Source organism: Oncorhynchus nerka, linkage group LG11, assembly GCF_034236695.1.
Source record: "Oncorhynchus nerka isolate Pitt River linkage group LG11, Oner_Uvic_2.0, whole genome shotgun sequence".
NCBI classification, from domain to species: domain Eukaryota; kingdom Metazoa; phylum Chordata; class Actinopteri; order Salmoniformes; family Salmonidae; genus Oncorhynchus; species Oncorhynchus nerka.
Window position 1 is genome coordinate 30,615,357 of NC_088406.1, and position 27,909 is coordinate 30,643,265.

The following is a 27,909-nucleotide window of genomic DNA, read 5'->3' on the forward strand; positions in this document are numbered from 1 at the left end:
CCCATTATAAACATCTAGATTCATTTTAAGCTCTGATGAATATTCATAATTGGTTTTGAGTGGTTTTGCATTTCTTGTGTGGTTTGGTAAGAGATCACCTTTTTGTTTCCAGTGATGAAATATCACTAGACCCGTCTGTCTTAAGTGAATGGGATTTTTTCTTTGCTCCAACAATCTCTTCACGGCATTGTGCACATATCCCTGGCTCTTTTATTTCCTCTCCTATGCCATCAATCTTCTTGACGAGAGTATGCACAATCCCCTCTAAAATAGGAAAAGTAAGCCCAGTGTGTAAAACACAATGAGCCTCAATTTTCTGAAAATCTTTTTCGATCAAGAACTATTCACAGTAAGAGTGTGATTCTGAACAAAGGGATTTCGCATCAGCCCCCTTCAACACCATTAAGTACGACTAATAAAGCATAAAATGCTATTTAGAGATCCATTACAAGTGACGGCTCCATTCTTTTCATTATGTACACCACGAGAGGCACATTACAGCTCAATGCCAGCATGCAGGCGATTGGAGGCGCCGGTGTAAAAATGATTAACAGTTGTTGGTGTTTGCAGCCCTCGCAGTTTGTTCTAATGTTTTTGTCATGCAAAGTGAGAGGAAGTGTGGTGTGTTGTGATAGTGTGACACGGAGAGTAATGAGGAGCTACGGTATGATGGCTGTGGCGGGCATGTTCCCTTCACTCTCCAGATCTGGCTTCCTGTGGGTGTGACGAAAGGCTTAACAAGGGGAAGGAGTAGTTGCTTGCAAACAATCCTGGAAAACGATCTTTGCAACTTGCAAAATTGGGGCTTCAACTACAGTTTTTCACAGGGTGATGAACAAATGAGTGTGAGCAGGACCAAATTGACTAGCATCATGTTGCGTCCCACTCACCTCTTGTCTAACCCCAGGCCTCCCACTCACCTTCTGCCACTCTCCACCTCCACCTCTACACTTGGACTGTGGACAGGTAGTGAGGCTGGTGCTCCCCGCCTTTGTCCCTGGTATCATGCTGAGATCGAGAAATAAAATGCACTGTAATTTAACTTTGAGTCATCGGTGCTGGGTAGCAATTTGATCACTCTCCATGCTGACTCATTTGATTATGGGGTTCATGCCTCGCGACTGGATATGAAACGCTCAAAATACACTGTTGAAACCAATATCATTCAGAGGAAAATGAGAACGAGCAGTACGTAGCCTATATGCAATGAGATACATATTAGGAGGTGGATAGAGCTAATGGGATCAGATTCCAATGAGCATTTATAGACAGCCTAAAGACCAGTTGAGTGTGAATACAGAGGAAGAATTGTCTAGTAGAGGAAATGGGCAAAAATTGGTATCCATTTGGTTTCCCATTGTAACAAGAGAAAACAGGTGTTAAATGAATAAATTATGGAGCAATTGGCTAGTAGAGAGGGGTAGACATGCACCCTCTTTCCCCACTAACCTCTCCTTGGCAGAGTAGTCACCACAGAGGCCCTGTTCTCCTCTCCACAGGGGGCAGTGTGTATGACAGGGGGAGGTAAATATTGATGAGAGACAGCTGTCTGCTCACAGAACAGGGAGGTACCTGTAGGAATGCTGTGCAGTAAAGTTTTGGGGTAAGGACCAAAAGAAAAACCACTTCAGCCCTTTCACACTGAAATAGACACACAGAAATGTAGGACTAAGCCAAGCCGAGGATGCAAATTCAACATTGATCAAGGCTAAGCTAAGAGATTACACTGCATGACCATCTTCCCTGTACTCTTTTGGGTTGCTTTAAACCCTCCTCAAAACAAATATTCCGTTGGGCCCCACACACCATTCAGGCCTGAATGGGCAACTTAATAGTACAGTTGCTGTGTTACCAAGACAAACTCAAGATAAAAAGTCTGAAATAACTTACATTACAGCCATGTGTGTAGCCCATGTCAAGTACTACGACAAAATCAATACTTGTTTCCTTTGTATGTTGTATCTCATGTGTTATGACTGGTGAACAACTGTTCCCAGGCCCCTCCAACAAAGGCAGGCAGGACCGATGCCAGTTCCAGGTGAATAGAGGCTATTAGTCCAGCCTAGGCATTGGTTAGTTATAGTACAGAGAGTCTTTGAGGTGTCGGTGAAACAGCGCTACACATCCGCACACCATGTCCTATTTTAGTTAGTCTGATCCTCTAGCATGGAATTCTCTTTGGAATGCTGAGTATTTAGGTTGTGCTTTTTATTAATTTATCTATTTCAATGGAGGCCCCTTACAGTGGGAGAGGAGAAGAGAGGATGGTTATGGAGAGGGTTGATAGTGATCTTCCCTCACAGATACAGAGTGATATTTGACAGTCATGAGATGGCATGTGTCTGTGTGTGCATTTCAGAGAGGGAAAGAAACAGAGCAAAAGAAAGAGAGAGAGAGAGGGAGATATGCTACTGTGATGCAGAAGACACGGTACTGACAAAACCTATTCTAATACTGTATTTCTCTATGTTTAAATGCTATTGAGAAAGAGAGGAAAGCTGTGTGTGTACGTGTGTCTCCACGTATGAATTTTAATGATTGTCTCCAATCCTCTCATTCAAAGTTGACTAACTGACGTTCTGGTTCAATGTGATAATGTCAGCTGCAACAAGAGTAATTAAAATGTTTGTAGATTTATCGCCAATATGGATCATTTTTATTTTGGTCACATTTCCCAGTTAAAAAGCCTTAACTCTCTCAGTCTAATTTGGAGTAATCTAAACATTACCTCAAAACTTTACAGCACAGCATAAGCCTGTGTCAAATCCAATATATTTGTGTGGACTATTTCCCTTTATCATCACTTTAATGTGCTTGTGAATTACATTGGCCTCAGCATTTTCAGCTCAACATGAGTTCATATGGAGTTATCTGACCTGGGGGTTAAGCACATTAGCATCTTTTGCCAAATGGGATTTAAAGCAGGAGGCAGGCTGAGTTCAGGACCATGGACAGAGTGCTGACTTTAGTTGTGTGAGTGAGTACATGAGCTCACTAATTATTTAATAGCGGGGTTAGCTCATGATTCTCTCTCAACAACACCATGACTTTGGGCAACCTTTATATTGTGCTCTATAGCCTTTCCAGTGTTAAAGCAAAGCCTGAAAATCACCTACTCCAAATCTGAACTGATAACACCATGTAGCAAGCCTTGTGATAACATCTTCAGCCTGGCTGGGTGTGTCTATCTGTCTGTTGAGCTGCGTCCAACAAGCGAACACGGCATCCCACACACAAGGGCTGATGGGAGAGGTGGGGGTTAAGGCTAACGTGTTTGCATTGCAAATAAGGCGGGCAGCAGGATAATAATGCCATTTGTTGAGACTAATTAATAGAAAACATGCAGATGTGTGGTGGGGGAGGATTTTTGTTTGTTACTGAGCTCCGCTTAACGCCCTTGTTGCCCAATCAAGCAGATAATGACAAATTCATCTGAAAAAAAAACATGGATTTGAAATGAGTTTTGGTTGCTAGTTTGAGTATGCCAGAGGTGTGATGATGTTATAATAAGGAATATATTCAGGAGCAGTGGCTTAATCTGGATTCATTGTATCGTCACGTTCATGTCAAGTTTTTAATGGAGATCAGTAGCATCTGTACCATCATTCAACTAAGCTATGCCCACCAGCCTCCACTGTTTTCTCTTCAAACTTTTGAAAGTCTACCATGCGTCAGATCTACTGTTGAACCTTGCAGGTATACTTGAAAATGTAAAAAGCCCAAACAAAGGGCCTACAGTCTGAATGGCAAAGACATATGCCTGCATTGTGTGAGTGGGTAAATAAATGCATGGTGTTTGCTTTGGGGGCTAGTCAAGCTGTGAACCTGCAGTTGTCTGCCCCTGTGTGCCCGCCTCCAGTAATACACTGGGCCAACCAGCAGACAGCATCCATCTCCATATGGCTAGGGATATGCCACCGCTCTAGTAGCAAATAAACAGACTCCCCATCCTTCAGAAACAGCCTTGGCTCCTAAAGGCTTATCCTCATGGAGGAACAGCTGTCTACAATGACCCAAAGAGAGTGGAAATTGAGCTTTAAGAAAGGGAAGAAAGCCATTTACGTTGGCACCATCTCTGGGAAATCTAGAGAAGTTGGCTGATTGTTCAAAAATGCCATCTGCTCCACTCTTTGAACTTCCGATCAAAAGCAATCATCAGACTACACTATCTTCCTCTTTTTTAGCCGACCTGTTGTTGTTGCTCTACTGCCATCATCACCACCACTACTGTTCCCAGCACCCCTCCCACCATCTCTATCACTCGCCTGATGAATCTGAGGAATTAATGGCCCTGCATATTGATGGGTCTGTCACGTGAAGCCTCAAACAAGCTCACACTCACTCATGCATTTATACATCAAAGTGACAAACAGACTTCTTAAATAAGTGGCTGTCTGTCTCCATGGGGGTCAGAGGGCGGCAAGTTGGCGACCCAAGATCCCATCCCAGAGTCCTTCTCATCGGGCATTTTGGCGGCCCGTCACTCTCTTCCCTCCTGTTCTCCAAGGACAAAGCTATCCAAACAGAATGGCCAAGTAGCTCATCTTAAATACATAATGACATTATGCCACAATGTCTCATAAGTGAGATCCACTCAGAGGCTTCTTTCATTCAGGGAGGGTCAGTCTTCACAGGCTGATTGACTTGAAATAACTCCCTGGCCCAATCAGTAATAAAAAACAGCAATTGGCTAAGATGCCCTTAGATCTCACTCGCAGCTGAAAAAAATGAAGTTTGGTATTAAGGAGTACAAGCATAATGTTGTCGAGGTAGTAGGCCCATGGAAAACCTCCCACCACAAAGCAGAGTAGCAGGGTACACTGCCACCACCTCCACATCTGCCATTCTGCCTCTCTGCAGTTCTTTCTGCCTGCCTCTTTGTCCGCCCAATTAGCCAGCCATAGTGCTACACACCTACCCTGCTGCTAACACTGCTGCTCACAGCTTGGCCTAGGTTCATGTTAATGATGGCCTGGTGTCTTCCAGGATTCAACATGTTGTTCCTACCTTCATTGGCCCGCAGGAGAGACCTGGCACGGGTGTGTGGGTTGTTGTGTGTTTGTAAGCGGGCATAGTGTCCCAAAAAGCTATTTGAGCAGATGAGGGGTAAAAATAGCACCTGGACCACCCTCCCCCTGGGGTGCGGTGGCAGCTGAGCTTGCCTAGAGCAGCTGCACACCCACAGGGCAAACAGAAAAGTGTATTGCAGAACAGTGTGTTACGGCACAGTGTATTACGACACAGTGTATTACAATAACAGTGTACACACACACACACACACACACACACACACACACACACACACACACACACACACACACACACACACACACACACACACACACACACACACACACACACACACACACACACAAACAAACACACACCTCAATACTGGGAGGATTGGGCTGAACAACAGCAGCCTAACTGTTCTCTCTGCTAGTGGCTGTGCCCACAGCCCACCACACTGTTACCTCTGCATCCAAACAACTGGGCCCCCGGATGTTACGTTAGTGTAATTGGACACAGAGCACATGGAGACATGACACCATCCAAATGGATGTTTGCTGCACCTGCACTAAACCCACTCCAATCCCATGGGATCTCCATATTTCTCTTTGTTAGTTTACTAATGTGCCCAAGGCTCTCCAAATTACAGAACTACAGATGTGTAATTATTCTACTTCCTCAAAGTTTAAAACTAGGGAGGTCTAAGGTCTGGAGAAGCTTTGGAACTTTCCAGTTTGAAATAATGATGTTGTAATATCTTACTGCACATATCTATCATTCCTCATTCATGTATTCGTCTGTAGCCTGTAGGGTCAAGCCAAACCTATCATTGGAAACAACATCTAGCCATAGCAACTGCAATCATCATCTTGCATTTTTCTATTTTCAAGGAGATGTAACGTAATGACTGTATAAAATAAATTACTCAACTACTGAGCTATATTGTATGCAAAAAATAGGGAAATTATACTTTTATACTAATACAATTTCACAGAAAAAATAGATTTTCTTTAAAAAGTAATACATTTCTTCTCAAAAAGGTTGGATCAAAATGATTGACACCCCTAAAGATTCTTATAAGTAAAGTAGTCAAAAGTTTACTTCGTGAATCATGAATAATGGTGAATAAGAACCTGTTGTCGAGTTGTCAAAGTCTTATTTTGTTTTATTTTTATTTTTTTTCATAAATGTTTTTGTCAACACCTGCTACCAACTAGATGGCATACAGTACCAGTGGATTATACCAAACTTGTTTTATATACTCAGAGGACCATTATTAGCATGTTTTAACACTCCTATATAAACAGTAGACTATCGGACATGCAACAAGAAGGTCTTGATTTCATTATTACTGAAACAGGATCCAAGTTGTATATATAAAGATCCAGTCCATTTAAACAATTGGAGGCTTCTGCAGCTTCAGTGCTGTGATGCAAAAATTCTAGCTAAATGCCTGTCAAATATTATTCATCCTAATCAGACAGATTTTTTACATAGATGATACATTGGAGAAAATACAAGACAAGTGCTGGAAACAATAGAATACTATGAAATATCTGGGAAACCAGACTTGGTTTTCACAGCTGACATTGAAAAGGCTTTTGATAAAGTATGAGTTTATATATAAATACTTGGAATATTTCCATTTTGGAGAATCTCTGATGAGGTAACGTTATGTATAGTAACCCTAGGTGTAAAATAATAAATGATGGCTACATCTCACAAAGTTTTAAACTGTCGAGAGGAGTAAAACAAGGTTGTGCACTATGAGCACATCTATTTATTATTACCATCGAAATGTTAGCTGTTAAAATTAGATCCAACAATAATATTAAGGAATTAGAAATCCATGGCTTAAAATCGAAGGTGTCATTGTACGCTGATGATTCATGTTTTCTTTTAAAACCACAACTAGATTCCCTCCACAGCCTCATAGAGCATTTAGATACTTTTTCTAACTTCTCTGGATTAAAACCACATTTTGATAAGTGTACTATAGTACGTATTGGATCACTAAAAAAGGCAACTTTTACATTACTGTGTAGTTGACCAATAAAATGGTCTGATGGGGATGTGGACATACTCGGTGTACCTATCTCGAAAGAAAGAAATGATCTCAGTCCAATACATTTTCATAGAAAGTTAGATAAGATATTGCTACCATGGAAAGAAAAATACCTGTCTATTTGTGGAAAAATCACCCTGATTAACTCTTTAGTCATCTCACAGTTTACCTATTTGCTCATGGTTTTGCCTACACCTGCTTTAACAATTATATGAATAAAAAATATTCAAAATTTAAATGGCCTATTTATATAATGAATATGAATTTGTAAGGAAGAAATTATTAAATATTAAAGCATTAGACCTCTCACTAAAGGCATCAGTCATACAAAAGTTATACTTAAATGGTTATCTTATAAATTAGTACAAATGTCGCACCCCATGTTCAAGAATGGCCTTTTTACCTTTATTCAGATTACAACTGCTCACTTTCTGTTATTTGAAAATTAAATAATCTCCCAAATATCGATATATTTTAAACATGCCTTAGAAAGTTTGCAATTTCAGTTTAATGCACCTGAAAAGACAGAACAAATAAGACAACAAATATTGTGGTTACATTCAAATATACCATTTTATTACAAAAAATGTGTTTTTCCATAAAATGTTTAAAAAGGTATAATCTTTGTAAACTATATTATAAATAGGACTGGTGGAGTTCTCACACACATGCAGCTAACACAGACATATGAACATGTCTGCTCTACCCAAAATTACAACCAACTAATTGTAGCATGACCAAAGAATGGACAAGGCAAGTGGAAGGGGAAAAAAGTAAGGAACTTGTCTGTCGGCCCTGCATTAAAGACCAAAAAAACGTTAAAGAAAATTGTGATAAATACAAATATATATCAGTTTCATTTAAGAACCAAGAAATTGACAGCTATGCCATATAAACTGCAAAAGAGTTGGGAAGAGATTTTCGATGTACCAATTCCATGGCAAATGGTTTATGAATTGACACGCAAAACGTTGCCGGAATCAAAACTTCTATTTTTTTTTAGTTTAAATTATTATACAAAATTCTTGCAACCAATAGAATGTTATATATATGGGGGATACAATCTTCCCACCTCTGCAGATTTTGCTGCGAGGAGGCAAAGTCATTATATGATTTATTTTGATACTGTCCATATGTAGCTCGTTTTGGTCGCAGGTCCAGGAATGCCTGAAGAATTGCAACATTTACCTATAACTAATGCTGCAGATAGCAATACTGGGTGATTTGAAAAAATAAATCGATCAATAATACAATAATAATTTTTGCAAAAAAATGTATCTTTAATTTACAATCTGTGGAAGCTATGAGAATAGAAAGGTTCAGTACTTTTGTGAAGCATCACAATACAGTTGAAAAATAGAAATCCAAAATGGATGGTGTTAATAAGAGATAGATAGATGGGAGGGGTTGAATGGAGCTGAAGGGTGGGACTAATAACAACTAAATAACAAATGTAAACTGTATATAGGTAGAGAACTGTTGTGAAATAGCACAGTTAGAAATAGAAATCAAACTGGATGGATATCAGAAATAAAGTAAGGCCAGGACTAAAAACAAACAAAATATAACTATCGTAATATAGATTGTGTCTGTAAAATGTGAATAGTAAGTATAAATTGAAGGTAGAAGCCTAAGTGTTATTGTTTATTAGTTTACTAATAAACTAATTCATTGGGGAGGGGTGGTATGGTTTGCGGCACATAATTAAGGTATTGTCACGATCGCCGTCGTCGTGGAAATGACCGGACCAAGGTGCAGTGTGGTGAGCGTACATTTTTCTTTATTATAAATGTCGCCAACAAAACAACAACAAAAACAAACGTGAGGCTGCCTAAGTTTGATTCCCAATCAGAGACAACGATAGACAGCTGTCCCCGATTGAGAACCATACCCAGCCAAAACATAGAAACACAGAACATAGGGTTTCCCACCTGAGTCACACCCTGACCAAACAAACGTAGAGAATAAAAAGATCTCAGCGGTCAGGGCGTGACAGGTATAATCTAAAAAAGGTGTGTACATGTATGTATGCATATACTGTATATGTGTAAACAGTTGAAGTAGGACGTTTACATACACTTAGGTTGCAGTCATTTTCTACCACTCCACACATTTTTGGTTAACAAACTATGGTTTTGGCAAGTCGGTTTGGACATCTATGTTGTGCATGACACAAGTTATATTTCCAACAATTGTTTACAGACAGATAATTTCACTTATAATTCAATGTATCCCAATTCCAGTGGGTGAGAAGTTCACATACACTAAGTTCGACTGTGCCTTTAAACAGCTTGGAAAATTCCAGAAAATGATGTCATGGCTTTAGAAGCTTCTGATAGGCTAATTGACATCATGTAAGTCAATTGGAGGTGTACCTGTGGATGTATTTCAAGGCCGACCTTCAAACTCAGTGCCTCTTTGCTTGACATCATGGGAAAAACAAAAGAAATCAGCCAAGACCTCAGAAAAAAAATTGTAGACCTCCACAAGTTTTCTTCATCCTTGGGAGCAATTTCCAAATTCCTGAGGGGACCACTTTCATCTGTACAAACAATAGTACGCCAGTATGAATACCACGCAGCCGTCATAGCGCTCAGGAAGGAGACGTGTTCTGTCTCCTAGAGATGAATGTACTTTGGTGCGAAAAGTACAAATCAATCCCAGAAAAACAGCAGAGGACCTTGTGAGGAAGCGGGACGAAACAGGTACAAAAGTATCTATATCCACAGTAAAACGAGACCTGTATCGACATAACCTGAAAGGCCGCTCAGCAATGAAGAAGCCACTGCTCCAAAACCCACCATAAAAAACCCAGACTACGGTTTGCAACTGCACATGGGGACAAAGATCGTAGTTTTTGGAGAAATGTCCTCTGGTCTGATGAAACAAAAATAGAACTGTTTGGCCATAATGAACATCGTTATGTTTGGAGAAAAACGGGGAGGCGTGCAAGCCGAAGAACACCATCCCAACCGTGAAGCACGGGGGTGGCAGCCTCATGTTGTGGGGGTGCTTTGCTGCAGGAGGGACTGGTGCACTTCACAAAATAGATGGCATCATGAGGTAGGAATATATTGTGGATATATTGAAGCAACATCTCAAGACATCAGTCAGGAAGTTAAAGCTTGGTGGCAACCACAAAGCTGGGACCTTAATCCTTTAGAAGATTTGTGGGAAGAACTGAAAAAGTGTGTGCGAGCAAGGAGGCCTACAAACCTGACTCAGTTGCACCAGCTCTGTCAGATGGAATGGTCCAAAATTTACCCAACCTACTGTGGAAAGCTTGTGGAAGGCTACCTGAAATGTTTGATCCAAGTTAAACAATTTGAAGTCAATGCTACCAAATACTAATAGAGTGTATGTAAACTTCTGACCCACTGGGAATGTGATGAAAGAAATTAAAGCTGAAATAAATCATTCTCTCTACTAGTAATCTGACATTTCATATTCTTAAAATAAATTGATGATTCTAACTGTCCTAAAACGGGGAATTTTTACTAGGATTAAATGTAAGGAATTGTGAAAAACTGAGTTTAAACGTATTTGGCTTAGGTGTATGTAAACTTCCGACTTCAACTGTATATGTTACACATATTCGTTACGAACCTCGTCCTCCTCTTCTGAGGAGGAGAAGCGAGAAGGATCGAAGGACCAAAACGCAGCGTGGTAACTGTCCATAATACTTATTTTAAAACATAAACTGAACACTACGAAATACAAAACAATAAACGTGAAATGAATGAAACAGTCCCGTGTGGTGACAAACATTGACACGGAAGACAAACACCCACCACCCAAAAGTGAAACCCAGGCTACCTAAGTGTGATTCTCAATCAGGGACAACAATTGACAGCTGCCGAACTCAAAAACCAACATAGATAAACAAACAGACTGCTCACCAAACTCACGTCCTGACCATACGAAAACAAAGATAAAATAACAGAACTAAGGTCAGAACGTGACAGTATATTTATATGGGTATGTGTATGTATATTGATTTATATGTATACTTACCACAAATATATGGGGGATTGGAAATGATGCAGACAATTACATTGATGGAAGCAACATCTATCTGCAATATGAAAGCTGATCCACCCCCTAAAGTAAGATTAGAAAACTTAGGCATGACATGCCAGCAACAAATGCTGACACTACACATCCAAGTATAACTGATCAAATTATGAAAGACAATCATTGTAATATTGAATTCTGTAAAGTGAGTGTGGAGGAAGTGAAGCAAGTCTTGTTGTCTATCAACAATGACAAGCCACCGGGGTCTGACAGCTTGTATGGAAAATTACTCAGGATAATAGCGGACAATATTGCCACTCCTATTTTCCACATCTTCAATCTATGCCGACTAGAAATTGTGTGCCCTCGGGCTTGGTGGGAAGCAATTCTGATACCCAAAAATAGTAACCCCCGTTACTTGCTCAAATAGCCTAACAATCAGCCTGTTACCAACCCTTAGCAAACTTTAGAAAAAATGTGTTTGACCAGATACAATGCTATTTTACTGTAAACAAATTGACAAAAGACTTTCAGCACACTTATAGGGAAGGACATACAACAAGCACGTCTGGTTTAGGGGAGGGTTTACATTTTTTTTTTTTACCTGGCAGGTGTCGACTCTTGCACTGAGATGCAGTGCCTTAGACCGCTGTGCCACTCGGGTAGGCCATCATTGTAAATAAGAATTTGTTCTTAACTAACTTGCCTAGTTAAATAAAGGTTAAAAAAATATTTAAAAAATACACAAATGACTGATGATTGGCTGGGAGTAATTGATGATAAAAAATATTGTGGGAGTTGTTTTGTTAGATTTCAGTGCTGCTTTTGACATTATCGGTCACAGTCTACTGTTAGCTATCGCCTCTGTCCCGAAGTCAGCACCAGCTATCTTTGAGCTAGCGTCCAGCTAGGCCCATATACCAACTAATTCTAGGGTTACCATACCTTCTTTGCCAACTGGCCTGGATCCTTTATTGTCGACACGGAGCCCCGCTGATCCATCACAACTTGACTGCCAACGTGTTCGCCCGATGTAGGGCGATCTAGTCTGTTACAATATCGCCGCAGAACCATCTACTAGCCCCGGCCCGTTAGCTTTTTCTGAATGCTGTGTCCCCTGCTTGCCCAGCGTAGTAGTGAATACCGTACAGCACCCTGACTCACCTATTGCTACTCTTTTGACCCTATGATCACTCGGCTTCACAGCTGATGCCCCCTGGACTGTTTCAATAACACGGTACCTCATTTTGTTTACCTGTCGGCCCCAGCCTCGTACTCAGGTCCTGTATGTATCTAACTGACCTGCTCTGCCCTTTCATCGCCATTTACCCGTTGTCGTCTTAGCTCTCTTGATCAACACCTGTGATTGCCTCATGCCTCTCTCTAATGTCAATATGCCTTGTCTACTGCTGTTTTGGCTAGTTTTAATTGTTTTATTTCACTGTATAGCCCTCAGTCCCGCTCAACATGCCTTAGATTGCTCTTTCGTCACACCCCACACACATATGGAGACCTCACCTAGATTAAGTGATGCCTCCAGAGACTTAACCTCTCTCATTGTCACACAACGCATAGGTTTACATTCACTATACTCACATCCTACCATACCCTTATCTGTACATTAGGCTTTGAATCTATTCTACCACGCCCAGAAATCTGCTCCTTTTATTCTCTTTCCACAACACACTAGACAACCAGTTCTTATATCTTTTAGCCGTACCCTTATCCTACTCCTCCTCTGTTCCTCTGGTGATGTAGAGGTTAACCCAGGCCTTGTAGCCCCCAGTTCCACTCCTATTCCCCAGGCGCTATCATTTGTTGACTTCTGTTACCGTAAAAGCCTTGGTTTCATGCATGTTAACATCAGTAGCCTCCTCCTTAATACGTTTTTTTTTTCACTGCTTTAGCACACTCCGCCAACCCTGATGTCCTGGTTTAGGAAGGCCACCAACAATTCTGAAATTACCATACCTAACTATAACAATTTCTGCCAAGATAGAACTGCCAAAGGGGGTGGATTTGCAATATACTGCAGATAAAGCCTGCAGAGTTCTGTCATGCTATCCAGGTCTGTGCCCAAACAGTTCAAGCTTCTACTTTTAAAAATCCACCTTTCCAGAAATAAGTCTCTCACTGTTGCCGCTTGTTACAGACCCCCCTCAGCCCCCAGCTGCGCCCTGGAGACCATACATGTATGTGAATGAATTGCCCCCCATTTATCTTCAGAGTTTGTACTATTAGGTGACATAAACTGGGATATGTTTAACACCCCGGCCGTCCTACAATCTACGATAGATGCCCTTAATCTCACCCAAACTATTATGTAACCTACCAGGTACAACCCCAAATCTGTAAACTCGGTTATCCTCAAAGATATCATCCTGACCATCCTGCTCTCTTAATACACCTCTGCTGTCTTCAACCAGGATCTCAGTGATCACTGCCTCATTGCCTGCTTCCGTAATGGGTCCGTAGTCAAACGACCACCCCTCATCAGTCAAATGCTCCCTAAAACACTTCAGCGAGCAGGCCTTTCTAATCGACCTGGCCTGGGTATCCTAGAAAAATATTGACCTCATTCCGTCAGTAGAGGATGCCTGGTTATTCTTTAAAAGTGCTTTCCTCACAATCTTAAATTAGCATGCCCCATTCAAAACATTTAGAGCCAGGAACAGATAGCCCCTGGTTCACTCCAGACCTGACTGCCCTTGACCAGCACAAAAACATCCTGTGGCGTAGTGCATTAGCATCAAATAGCCCTCGCAATATGCAACTTTTCAGGGAAGTTAGGAACCAATATACCAATATACACACGCAGTTAGGAAAGCAAAAGCTAGCTTTTTCAAACATAAATTTGCATCCTGTAGCATAACCTCCCAAAAGATCTGGGACACTGTAAAGTCCATAGAGAATAAGAGCACCTCCTCCCAACTGCCTACTGCAATGAGGCTAGGAATCACTGTCACCACCGATAAATCCACGAGAATTTCAATAAGCATTTTTATACAGCTGGCCATGCATTCCATCTGGCTACTCCTATCCCGGTCAACCGCTCTGCACCCCGCACAGCAACTTGCCCAAGCCTCCCCATTTCTCCTTCACCCAATTCCAGATAGCTGATGTTCTGAAAGAGCTGCAAAATCTGGACCCCTACAAATCAGCTGGGCTAGACAATCTGGATCCTCACTTTCTAAAATTATCCAGTGCAATTTTTGCACCCCTATAACTAGCACCCCTCTTACGTATTGTCTGAGATCCCCAAAGATTGAAAAGCTGCCGCAGTCATCCCCCTCTTTAAAGGGGGAGACACTCTAGACCCAAACTGTTACAGACCTTTATCTATCCATCCTGCCTTTCTAAGGTCTTCGAAAGCCAAGATAACAAACAGATCACCGACCATCTCAAATCCCACCGTACCTTCTCTGATATGCAATCTGGTTTCCCACCTGGTCATGGATGCACCTCAGCCACGCTCAAGGTCCTAAACGATATCATAACTGCCATTGACAAAAGACAATACTGTGCAGCCGTCTTTTTCGACCTGGCAAAGAGTTTTCGACTCTGTCAATCACCACATTCTTATCGGCACCCTCAACAGCCTTGGTTTCTCAAATGACTGCCTTGCCTGGTTCACCAACTACTTCTCAGACAGAGTTCAGTGTGTCAAATCGGAGGGCCTGTTGTCTGGACCTCTGGTAGTCTCTATGGGGGTGCCACAGGGTTCAATTCTGGGGCCAACTCTTTTCTCTGTATACATCAATGATGTCGCTCCTGTGGCTGGTGAATCTCAGATCCACCTCTATGCAGATGACACCATTCTGTATACTTCGGGCCCTTCTTTGGACACTGACCTCCTAACCTCCAGATGAGCTTCAATGCCATACAACTCTCCTTCCGTGGCCTCCAATTGCTCTTAAATACAACTAAAACAAAATGCATGCTCTTCAACCGATCGCTGCCCACACCTGCCCGCCTGTCCCGCATCACTAATCTGGACGGTTCTGACTTAGAATATGTGGACAACTACAAATACCTAGGTGTCTGGTTAGACTGTAAACTCTCCTTCCAGACTCACATTAAGCATTTCCAATCCTAAATTAAATCTAGAATTGGCTTCCTATTTCGCAACAAAGCATCCCTCACTCACGCTGCCAAACACCACTGCAACCTGTATGCTCTCGTTGGCTGGCCCTCGCTTCATATTTGTCGCCAAACCCACTGGCTCCAGGTCGTCTATAAGTCTTTGCTAGGTAAAGTCCCCCCTTATCTCAGCTCACTGGTCACCATAGCAGCACCCCAACGTAGTACTTGCTCCAGCAGGTATATTTTATTGGTCACCCCCAAAGCCAATTCCTTCTTTGGTCGCCTTTCCTTCCAGTTCTCTGCTGTCAATGACTGGAACGAATCTCAAAAATCACTGAAGCTGGAGACGTTTATCTCCCTCACTAAATTTAAGCATCAGCTTTCAGAGCAGCTTGCAGATCATTGCACCTGTACATAGCACATCTGTAAATAGCCCATCCAACTACCTCATCCCCATATTGTTATTTCTTCCATCCTTTGCACCCCAGTATCTCTACTTTTACATTAATCTTCTGCAAATCTACCACTCCAGTGTTTATTTGCTAAATTATAATTTTTTCGCCCCTACGGCCTATTTATTGCCTTACCTCCCTAATCTTTCTTAATTTGCACACATTGTATATAGACCTTTCTATTGTGTTATTGAGTGTACGTTTGTTTTTTCCATGTGTAACTCTGTGTTGTTGTTTGTGTCGCACTGCTTTGCTTTATCTTGGCCAGGTCGCAGTTGTAAATGAGAACTTGTTCTCAACTGGCCTACCTGGTTAAATAAAAATATTTTAAAGTCTGCTGCTGTAAAAACGTATGTTTTATGGCTTTACACCCCCTAATATATTGTGGAAAAAGAGTTACCCGTCTAAGTGAATACAGAGGGTCTTCTTTAATGGAAGCCTCTCCAACATAATCCAGGTAGAATCAGGAATTCCCCCTGGCAGCTGTCTTGGCTCCTTCATTTTTTCAATTTTGACTAATGACATGCCACTGGTCTTGAGTTAAGCCAGTGTGTCTATGTATACAGATGACTCAACACTATACACTTCAGCTACAACAGCAAGTGTAATCACTGCAACAGAGCTGCAGTTACAGTAGTTTCAGAATGGGTGGCAAGGAATACGTTTTTTTAAACTGAAAGCATTTTATTTGGGACAAATCATTTACTAAACCATAAATCTCAACTAAATCTTGTTATAAATAATGTGGAAATTGAGCAAGTTGACGTGACTAAACTGCAAGCAGACGAACCCTGGATTGTAAACTGTCATGGTCAAAATATAATGATACAACTGTAGCTAAAATGGGGAGAAGTCTCTCGGCCTTTTTAACAACACTATCAACAAAGCAGGTTCTACAGGCTCTAGTTTTGTCGCACCTGGACTACTGTTCAGTCGTGTGGTCAGTTGTCACAAAGAGAGTCCTCAGAAAATTACAATTGGCTCAGAACAGGGCAGCACAGCTGTCCCTTAAATGTACGTAGATAGCTACCATTAATAATATGCATGTAAATCTCTCATGGCTCAAAGTGGAGGAGAGATTGACTTCATCACTACTTTTGTAAGAAGTGTTGACATGCTGAATGCACCGAGGTGTCAGTTTAAACTACTCGCAAACAGCTCGAACACCCATGCATACCCCACAAGACATGTCACCAAAGGACTCTTCACAATCCCCAAGTCAAGAACAGACTATGGGAGGCATACAGTACTTCATAGAGCCATGGCTACATGGAACTCTATTCCACATCAGGTAACTGAAGCAAGCAGTAGAATCAGATTTTTTTTTAAACATACAAAAATACACCTTATGGAACAGTGGGGACTGTGAAGAGACACACACAGGCAGAGATACACATACACATGATAATAAACGCACTCTACACACACGTACACATGGATGTTGTATTGTAAAAACAGTGTCTTCGGAAAGTATTCACACCCCTTGACTTTTTCCACATTTTGTTACGTTACAGCCTTATTAAAAAATTGTTTTAATTGTTTATTGCTCAGTTTGGCCGGGCGGCCAACTCTAGGAAGAGTCTTAATGGTTCCCAACATCCTCAATTTAAGAATGATGGAGGCCTCTGTTTTCTTGGGGACCTTTAAAAGCTGCAGACATTTTTTGGTACCCCTCCCCAGAATTGTGTCTCGACACCGTCCTGTCTCCAAAAAATGTGGAAAAAGTCAAGGGGTCTGAATTCTTTCCGAAGTGTTATGAAATGTAATGTCATGTAATATTTTTTATTGTATATAACTGTCTTAATGTTGCTGGACCCCAGGAAGAGTAGCTTCTGGCTTGGCAGGAATTAATGGGGATCCTTAATAAATACAAATACAAAAAATAGTGTCAATAATTTGGAACCAACTATATATTTGATTAGTCATATGATTTATGGATATGCACTCAGAGAGAACTCCCCTCTAGCGTTCATGCAGCCCTCTTTTGCAGCTGAGGTTTGTTAGATTTCATCAAGCAAAGTTAAATCAAGGACTTGATTGTATTAAAAGCAATCTACATATAAAGCTAGAAATGGAAATGGCTTGGACAGTTGCCACAGTAGACGTAAAGAGGCAGTAGCCCATTTGAATTGAAGCAGCGGACGTAGAGAAGGAGAGAGGGGCCATGCTTGTGGCTGCCGTGTTCCATTAGTGATATCAGACAACCTTTGAGTCGCCCCACGATGTTCAGAGATGGGGCTTATACTGCTGAAAGGCCATAGTTTTTTTTATCACTCAGACTCCCAGTGTTTGATGAGGACTTTTGGCCCTCCATTACTTTACATTCTTCACAGGCTATCCCTATTTCATCAATGCTGGACTTAATTGAAAAATAGCTTGCCATACTTGAAATGTTTTATGTGAACATAAAGGGGGACCGAAGTGGAGGATTCACCAGAGATGAAAAAGTGATTCAAATCAAATCAAAGTTTATTTGTCACGTGCGCCAAATACAACAGGTGAAATGCTTACTTACAGGCTCCAACCAACAGTGCATTTTTTAAGTAAAAAAAAGGTATTCGGTGAACAATAGATACGTAAAAAAAATACAAACAACATTAAAAAAGACAGTGAAAAATAACAGTAGCGAGGCTATATACAGTAGGGAGACTATAACAGTAGGGAGACTATATACAGTAGGGAGACTATAACAGTAGGGAGGCTATATACAGTAGTGAGACTATATACAGTAGGGAGACTATAACAGTAGGGAGACTATATACAGTAGGGAGGCTATATACAGTAGTGAGACTATATACAGTAGGGAGACTATAACAGTAGGGAGACTATAACAGTAGCGAGGCTATATACAGTAGGGAGACTATAACAGTAGCGAGGCTATATACAGTAGTGAGACTATATACAGTAGGGAGACTATAACAGTAGGGAGACTATATACAGTAGAGAGGCTATATACAGTAGGGAGACTATATACAGTAGTGAGACTATAACAGTAGCGAGGCTATATACAGTAGGGAGACTATAACAGTAGCGAGGCTATATACAGTAGGGAGACTATAACAGTAGCGAGGCTATATACAGTAGGGAGACTATATACAGTAGTGAGACTATAACAGTAGGGAGACTATATACAGTAGTGAGACTATGACAGTAGCGAGGCTATATACAGTAGGGAGACTATAACAGTAGCGAGGCTATATACAGTAGGGAGACTATAACAGTAGCGAGGCTATATACAGTAGGGAGACTATATACAGTAGTGAGACTATAACAGTAGGGAGACTATATACAGTAGGGAGACTATAACAGTAGGGAGACTATATACATTAGTGAGACTATAACAGTAGCGAGGCTATATACAGTAGGGAGACTATAACAGTAGGGAGACTATATACAGTAGGGAGACTATAACAGTAGGGAGACTATATACAGTAGTGAGACTATAACAGTAGCGAGGCTATATACAGTAGGGAGACTATAACAGTAGCGAGGCTATATACAGTAGTGAGACTATAACAGTAGCGAGGCTATATACAGTAGTGAGACTATAACAGTAGCGAGGCTATATACAGTAGCGAGACTATAACAGTAGCGAGGCTATATACAGTAGTGAGACTATAACAGTAGGGAGACTATATACAGTAGTGAGACTATAACAGTAGTGAGACTATAACAGTAGCGAGACTATATACAGTAGTGAGACTATAACAGTAGCGAGGCTATATACAGTAGTGAGACTATAACAGTAGTGAGACTATAACAGTAGCGAGACTATATACAGTAGTGAGACTATAACAGTAGTGAGACTATAACAGTAGCGAGACTATATACAGTAGTGAGACTATAACAGTAGTGAGACTATAACAGTAGCGAGGCTATATACAGTAGTGAGACTATAACAGTAATGAGACTATAACAGTAGCGAGACTATATACAGTAGTGAGACTATAACAGTAGTGAGACTATAACAGTAGCGAGACTATATACAGTAGTGAGACTATAACAGTAGCGAGGCTATATACAGTAGGGAGACTATAACAGTAGCGAGGCTATATACAGTAGGGAGACTATAACAGTAGCGAGGCTATATACAGTAGGGAGACTATAACAGTAGCGAGGCTATATACAGTAGGGAGACTATAACAGTAGCGAGGCTATATACAGTAGGGAGACTATAACAGTAGCGAGGCTATATACAGTAGGAGACTATAACAGTAGCGAGGCTATATACAGTAGGGAGACTATAACAGTAGCGAGGCTATATACAGTAGGGAGACTATAACAGTAGCGAGGCTATATACAGTAGTGAGACTATAACAGTAGCGAGGCTATATACAGTAGGGAGACTATAACAGTAGCGAGGCTATATACAGTAGGGAGACTATAACAGTAGCGAGGCTATATACAGTAGGGAGACTATAACAGTAGCGAGGCTATATACAGTAGTGAGACTATAACAGTAGCGAGGCTATATACAGTAGGGAGACTATAACAGTAGCGAGGCTATATACAGTAGGGAGACTATAACAGTAGCGAGGCTATATACAGTAGGGAGACTATAACAGTAGCGAGGCTATATACAGTAGGGAGACTATAACAGTAGCGAGGCTATATACAGTAGTGAGACTATAACAGTAGCGAGGCTATATACAGTAGTGAGACTATAACAGTAGCGAGGCTATATACAGTAGGGAGACTATAACAGTAGCGAGGCTATATACAGTAGGGAGACTATAACAGTAGGGAGACTATAACAGTAGCGAGGCTATATACAGTAGTGAGACTATAACAGTAGTGAGACTATAACAGTAGCGAGACTATATACAGTAGTGAGACTATAACAGTAGTGAGACTATAACAGTAGCGAGACTATATACAGTAGTGAGACTATAACAGTAGTGAGACTATAACAGTAGCGAGGCTATATACAGTAGTGAGACTATAACAGTAGTGAGACTATAACAGTAGCGAGACTATATACAGTAGTGAGACTATAACAGTAGTGAGACTATAACAGTAGCGAGACTATATACAGTAGTGAGACTATAACAGTAGCGAGGCTATATAAAGTAGGGAGACTATAACAGTAGCGAGGCTATATACAGTAGGGAGACTATAACAGTAGCGAGGCTATATACAGTAGGGAGACTATAACAGTAGCGAGGCTATATACAGTAGGGAGACTATAACAGTAGCGAGGCTATATACAGTAGGGAGACTATAACAGTAGCGAGGCTATATACAGTAGGGAGACTATAACAGTAGCGAGGCTATATACAGTAGTGAGACTATAACAGTAGCGAGGCTATATACAGTAGCGAGACTATAACAGTAGCGAGGCTATATACAGTAGTGAGACTATAACAGTAGGGAGACTATATACAGTAGTGAGACTATAACAGTAGTGAGACTATAACAGTAGCGAGACTATATACAGTAGTGAGACTATAACAGTAGCGAGGCTATATACAGTAGTGAGACTATAACAGTAGTGAGACTATAACAGTAGCGAGGCTATATACAGTAGTGAGACTATAACAGTAGCGAGACTATATACAGTAGTGAGACTATAACAGTAGTGAGACTATAACAGTAGCGAGACTATATACAGTAGTGAGACTATAACAGTAGTGAGACTATAACAGTAGCGAGGCTATATACAGTAGTGAGACTATAACAGTAGTGAGACTATAACAGTAGCGAGACTATATACAGTAGTGAGACTATAACAGTAGTGAGACTATAACAGTAGCGAGACTATATACAGTAGTGAGACTATAACAGTAGCGAGGCTATATACAGTAGGGAGACTATAACAGTAGCGAGGCTATATACAGTAGGGAGACTATAACAGTAGCGAGGCTATATACAGTAGGGAGACTATAACAGTAGCGAGGCTATATACAGTAGGGAGACTATAACAGTAGCGAGGCTATATACAGTAGGGAGACTATAACAGTAGCGAGGCTATATACAGTAGGGAGACTATAACAGTAGCGAGGCTATATACAGTAGGGAGACTATAACAGTAGCTATAACAGAGGCTATATACAGTAGGGAGACTATAACAGTAGCGAGGCTATATACAGTAGTGAGACTATAACAGTAGCGAGGCTATATACAGTAGGGAGACTATAACAGTAGCGAGGCTATATACAGTAGGGAGACTATAACAGTAGCGAGGCTATATACAGTAGGGAGACTATAACAGTAGCGAGGCTATATACAGTAGTGAGACTATAACAGTAGCGAGGCTATATACAGTAGGGAGACTATAACAGTAGCGAGGCTATATACAGTAGGAGACTATAACAGTAGCGAGGCTATATACAGTAGGGAGACTATAACAGTAGCGAGGCTATATACAGTAGGAGACTATAACAGTAGCGAGGCTATATACAGTAGTGAGACTATAACAGTAGCGAGGCTATATACAGTAGTGAGACTATAACAGTAGCGAGGCTATATACAGTAGGAGACTATAACAGTAGCGAGGCTATATACAGTAGGAGACTATAACAGTAGGGAGACTATAACAGTAGCGAGGCTATATACAGTAGTGAGACTATAACAGTAGTGAGACTATAACAGTAGCGAGACTATATACAGTAGTGAGACTATAACAGTAGTGAGACTATAACAGTAGCGAGACTATATACAGTAGTGAGACTATAACAGTAGTGAGACTATAACAGTAGCGAGGCTATATACAGTAGTGAGACTATAACAGTAGTGAGACTATAACAGTAGCGAGACTATATACAGTAGTGAGACTATAACAGTAGTGAGACTATAACAGTAGCGAGACTATATACAGTAGTGAGACTATAACAGTAGCGAGGCTATATAAAGTAGGAGACTATAACAGTAGCGAGGCTATATACAGTAGGGAGACTATAACAGTAGCGAGGCTATATACAGTAGGGAGACTATAACAGTAGCGAGGCTATATACAGTAGGGAGACTATAACAGTAGCGAGGCTATATACAGTAGGGAGACTATAACAGTAGCGAGGCTATATACAGTAGGGAGACTATAACAGTAGCGAGGCTATATACAGTAGGGAGACTATAACAGTAGCGAGGCTATATACAGTAGGGAGACTATAACAGTAGCGAGGCTATATACAGTAGTGAGACTATAACAGTAGCGAGGCTATATACAGTACAGTGGAGACTATAACAGTAGCGAGGCTATATACAGTAGGGAGACTATAACAGTAGCGAGGCTATATACAGTAGTGAGACTATAACAGTAGCGAGGCTATATACAGTAGGGAGACTATAACAGTAGCGAGGCTATATACAGTAGGGAGACTATAACAGTAGCGAGGCTATATACAGTAGGAGACTATAACAGTAGCGAGGCTATATACAGTAGGGAGACTATAACAGTAGCGAGGCTATATACAGTAGTGAGACTATAACAGTAGCGAGGCTATATACAGTAGTGAGACTATAACAGTAGCGAGGCTATATACAGTAGGGAGACTATAACAGTAGCGAGGCTATATACAGTAGGAGACTATAACAGTAGCGAGGCTATATACAGTAGGAGACTATAACAGTAGCGAGGCTATATACAGTAGTGAGACTATAACAGTAGCGAGGCTATATACAGTAGGGAGACTATAACAGTAGCGAGGCTATATACAGTAGGAGACTATAACAGTAGCGAGGCTATATACAGTAGTGAGACTATAACAGTAGCGAGGCTATATACAGTAGTGAGACTATAACAGTAGCGAGGCTATATACAGTAGGGAGACTATAACAGTAGCGAGGCTATATACAGTAGGAGACTATAACAGTAGCGAGGCTATATACAGTAGGGAGACTATAACAGTAGCGAGGCTATATACAGTAGGAGACTATAACAGTAGCGAGGCTATATACAGTAGTGAGACTATAACAGTAGCGAGGCTATATACAGTAGGAGACTATAACAGTAGCGAGGCTATATACAGTAGTGAGACTATAACAGTAGCGAGGCTATATACAGTAGGAGACTATAACAGTAGCGAGGCTATATACAGTAGGAGACTATAACAGTAGCGAGGCTATATACAGTAGGAGACTATAACAGTAGCGAGGCTATATACAGTAGGGAGACTATAACAGTAGCGAGGCTATATACAGTAGGAGACTATAAATTTAGCGAGGCTATATACAGTAGGGAGACTATAACAGTAGCGAGGCTATATACAGTAGGAGACTATAACAGTAGCGAGGCTATATACAGTAGGGAGACTATAACAGTAGCGAGGCTATATACAGTAGGGAGACTATAACAGTAGCGAGGCTATATACAGTAGTGAGACTATAACAGTAGCGAGGCTATATACAGTAGGGAGACTATAACAGTAGCGAGGCTATATACAGTAGGGAGACTATAACAGTAGCGAGGCTATATACAGTAGGGAGACTATAACAGTAGCGAGGCTATATACAGTAGTGAGACTATAACAGTAGCTATAACAGGCTATATACAGTAGGAGACTATAACAGTAGCGAGGCTATATACAGTAGGGAGACTATAACAGTAGCGAGGCTATATACAGTAGGGAGACTATAACAGTAGCGAGGCTATATACAGTAGGAGACTATAACAGTAGCGAGGCTATATACAGTAGTGAGTCTATAACAGTAGCGAGGCTATATACAGTAGGAGACTATAACAGTAGCGAGGCTATATACAGTAGGAGACTATAACAGTAGCGAGGCTATATACAGTAGGAGACTATAACAGTAGCGAGGCTATATACAGTAGTGAGACTATAACAGTAGCGAGGCTATATACAGTAGGAGACTATAACAGTAGCGAGGCTATATACAGTAGGGAGACTATAACAGTAGCGAGGCTATATACAGTAGTGAGACTATAACAGTAGCGAGGCTATATACAGTAGTGAGACTATAACAGTAGCGAGGCTATATACAGTAGGAGACTATAACAGTAGCGAGGCTATATACAGTAGGGAGACTATAACAGTAGCGAGGCTATATACAGTAGGGAGACTATAACAGTAGCGAGGCTATATACAGTAGGGAGACTATAACAGTAGCGAGGCTATATACAGTAGTGAGACTATAACAGTAGCGAGGCTATATACAGTAGGGAGACTATAACAGTAGCGAGGCTATATACAGTAGTGAGACTATAACAGTAGCGAGGCTATATACAGTAGTGAGACTATAACAGTAGCGAGGCTATATACAGTAGGGAGACTATAACAGTAGCGAGGCTATATACAGTAGGGAGACTATAACAGTAGCGAGGCTATATACAGTAGGGAGACTATAACAGTAGCGAGGCTATATACAGTAGGGAGACTATAACAGTAGCGAAACTATATACAGTAGGGAGACTATGACAGTAGCGAGGCTATATACAGTAGGGAGACTATAACAGTAGTGAAACTATATACAGTAGGGAGACTATAACAGTAGCGAGGCTATATACAGTAGGGAGACTATAACAGTAGCGAGGCTATATACAGTAGTGAGACTATAACAGTAGCGAGGCTATATACAGTAGGGAGACTATGACAGTAGCGAGGCTATATACAGTAGGGAGACTATAACAGTAGCGAGGCTATATACAGTAGGGAGACTATAACAGTAGCGAGGCTATATACAGTAGGGAGACTATAACAGTAGGGAGGCTATATACAGTAGGGAGACTATAACAGTAGGGAGGCTATATACAGTAGTGAGACTATATACAGTAGGGAGACTATAACAGTAGGGAGACTATATACAGTAGGGAGGCTATATACAGTAGTGAGACTATATACAGTAGGGAGACTATAACAGTAGGGAGACTATAACAGTAGCGAGGCTATATACAGTAGGGAGACTATAACAGTAGCGAGGCTATATACAGTAGTGAGACTATATACAGTAGGGAGACTATAACAGTAGGGAGACTATATACAGTAGCGAGGCTATATACAGTAGGGAGACTATATACAGTAGTGAGACTATAACAGTAGCGAGGCTATATACAGTAGGGAGACTATAACAGTAGCGAGGCTATATACAGTAGGGAGACTATAACAGTAGTGAGACTATAACAGTAGGGAGACTATATACAGTAGGGAGACTATAACAGTAGGGAGACTATATACAGTAGTGAGACTATAACAGTAGCGAGGCTATATACAGTAGGGAGACTATAACAGTAGCGAGGCTATATACAGTAGTGAGACTATAACAGTAGGGAGACTATATACAGTAGGGAGACTATAACAGTAGGGAGACTATATACAGTAGTGAGACTATGACAGTAGCGAGGCTATATACAGTAGGGAGACTATAACAGTAGCGAGGCTATATACAGTAGGGAGACTATAACAGTAGCGAGGCTATATACAGTAGGGAGACTATATACAGTAGTGAGACTATAACAGTAGGGAGACTATATACAGTAGTGAGACTATGACAGTAGCGAGGCTATATACAGTAGGGAGACTATAACAGTAGCGAGGCTATATACAGTAGGGAGACTATAACAGTAGCGAGGCTATATACAGTAGGGAGACTATATACAGTAGTGAGACTATAACAGTAGGGAGACTATATACAGTAGGGAGACTATAACAGTAGGGAGACTATATACATTAGTGAGACTATAACAGTAGCGAGGCTATATACAGTAGGGAGACTATAACAGTAGGGAGACTATATACAGTAGGAGACTATAACAGTAGGAGACTATATACAGTAGTGAGACTATAACAGTAGCGAGGCTATATACAGTAGGGGGACTATAACAGTAGCGAGGCTATATACAGTAGTGAGACTATAACAGTAGCGAGGCTATATACAGTAGTGAGACTATAACAGTAGCGAGGCTATATACAGTAGCGAGACTATAACAGTAGCGAGGCTATATACAGTAGTGAGACTATAACAGTAGGGAGACTATATACAGTAGTGAGACTATAACAGTAGTGAGACTATAACAGTAGCGAGACTATATACAGTAGTGAGACTATAACAGTAGCGAGGCTATATACAGTAGTGAGACTATAACAGTAGTGAGACTATAACAGTAGCGAGACTATATACAGTAGTGAGACTATAACAGTAGTGAGACTATAACAGTAGCGAGACTATATACAGTAGTGAGACTATAACAGTAGTGAGACTATAACAGTAGCGAGGCTATATACAGTAGTGAGACTATAACAGTAGTGAGACTATAACAGTAGCGAGACTATATACAGTAGTGAGACTATAACAGTAGTGAGACTATAACAGTAGCGAGACTATATACAGTAGTGAGACTATAACAGTAGCGAGGCTATATACAGTAGGGAGACTATAACAGTAGCGAGGCTATATACAGTAGGGAGACTATAACAGTAGCGAGGCTATATACAGTAGGGAGACTATAACAGTAGCGAGGCTATATACAGTAGGAGACTATAACAGTAGCGAGGCTATATACAGTAGGGAGACTATAACAGTAGCGAGGCTATATACAGTAGGGAGACTATAACAGTAGCGAGGCTATATACAGTAGGAGACTATAACAGTAGCGAGGCTATATACAGTAGGAGACTATAACAGTAGCGAGGCTATATACAGTAGTGAGACTATAACAGTAGCGAGGCTATATACAGTAGGGAGACTATAACAGTAGCGAGGCTATATACAGTAGGGAGACTATAACAGTAGCGAGGCTATATACAGTAGGAGACTATAACAGTAGCGAGGCTATATACAGTAGTGAGACTATAACAGTAGCGAGGCTATATACAGTAGGGAGACTATAACAGTAGCGAGGCTATATACAGTAGGGAGACTATAACAGTAGCGAGGCTATATACAGTAGGGAGACTATAACAGTAGCGAGGCTATATACAGTAGGGAGACTATAACAGTAGCGAGGCTATATACAGTAGTGAGACTATAACAGTAGCGAGGCTATATACAGTAGTGAGACTATAACAGTAGCGAGGCTATATACAGTAGGAGACTATAACAGTAGCGAGGCTATATACAGTAGGAGACTATAACAGTAGGGAGACTATAACAGTAGCGAGACTATATACAGTAGTGAGACTATAACAGTAGTGAGACTATAACAGTAGCGAGACTATATACAGTAGTGAGACTATAACAGTAGTGAGACTATAACAGTAGCGAGACTATATACAGTAGTGAGACTATAACAGTAGTGAGACTATAACAGTAGCGAGGCTATATACAGTAGTGAGACTATAACAGTAGTGAGACCATAACAGTAGCGAGACTATATACAGTAGTGAGACTATA

The 27,909-nt window shown here is 41.0% G+C and overlaps 1 protein-coding gene across 1 annotated transcript in view; it reads left to right on the top strand.

Moving 5' to 3' along the window:
* LOC115136666 (kin of IRRE-like protein 3) overlaps positions 1-27,909 on the top strand; it is a 255,613-nt gene that overhangs the window by 186,607 nt on the left and 41,097 nt on the right. The gene's annotated exons all lie outside the window — the stretch shown is intronic.